General features: G+C 40.6%; 1 protein-coding gene across 1 annotated transcript in view; it reads left to right on the top strand.

Annotated features, from left to right (window-relative positions):
* Positions 1–903, top strand: part of draxina (dorsal inhibitory axon guidance protein a) — a 36,625-nt gene that overhangs the window by 15,697 nt on the left and 20,025 nt on the right. The window lies entirely within an intron of this gene.

Below are 903 nucleotides of genomic sequence, written 5' to 3'. Positions count from 1 at the left end.
ATTCCTTTTTTTTTTTTTTTTTGTTAAACATTTCACCAGCATCCTGATTTTATTGTTAGAAATACTTAAGTCAGTGGCATTACTCTTGGGACGTTTTGCTGCTTTCAGTCTGCGTTAAACTGCCTTGAGTCTTTTTCCACTCTGTCATTTTGTTGTTAGATCACAAAATGAACATCTTCATTTGAACCGCACACTGTGGCAGATATAGATACTGAAATGCTGTTTGGAGCCAGTAGTAGAGGTACTTGTCAACCTTGTGGTGTGCAGCGCTTCATCAGACAGATTTATTTACCTGTGCTTCTGTGCCGTGCTTATTACTGAGTGCCGCCCGGGGCTGGATCATACACGAGTAAAATTACCCAGCTCGCTTTGCACCAGGGAGGAGGTGGAGGAGGGGAGCTGTCACCAGAGCGAGTGAGGGGTGAGATGTCGCTCGCCCATCCTCCTGCTCCTCTTTTTCACAGCCATCTGTTCTGCTCCATTCTCCTCCCTGGATCTCTTTTTACCACTCCCTGTATATATTCAGATTCTCTTGAGGGACATCACTAGGCCTGGATACTGATATTAATAAAAACTACATTTGCATTTCCTTAAGGAAATACAAACGCTTACAAAGCAGCAAAAGAATAGTGTTTTTGCTAAAATAATCCAGAAAGGAAAGTACGCTGCCAGAATGAGACACAGAGAGATGAGCATAAGCTGATACTGGTGAAAATTCTATGACTTAAAGTCAATAGGTGATTTCCAAATTTTAATCTTAAAGGGGTCATATGATGCGATTTCAATTTTTCCTTTCTCTTTGGAGTGTTACAAGCTCTTTGGAGCTCTTGGTGCATAAAGAAGGTCTGTAAAGTTGCAAAGACTAAAGTCTCAAATCCAAAGAGATATTCTTTATAAAAGTTA

Source organism: Sinocyclocheilus anshuiensis, unplaced genomic scaffold (assembly GCF_001515605.1).
Source record: "Sinocyclocheilus anshuiensis isolate Anshui unplaced genomic scaffold, SAMN03320099.WGS_v1.1 scaffold1957, whole genome shotgun sequence".
NCBI classification, from domain to species: Eukaryota; Metazoa; Chordata; class Actinopteri; order Cypriniformes; family Cyprinidae; genus Sinocyclocheilus; species Sinocyclocheilus anshuiensis.
The sequence above is the reverse complement of the archived record's forward strand: the minus strand, read 5'-3'. Positions and strand labels throughout refer to the sequence as shown.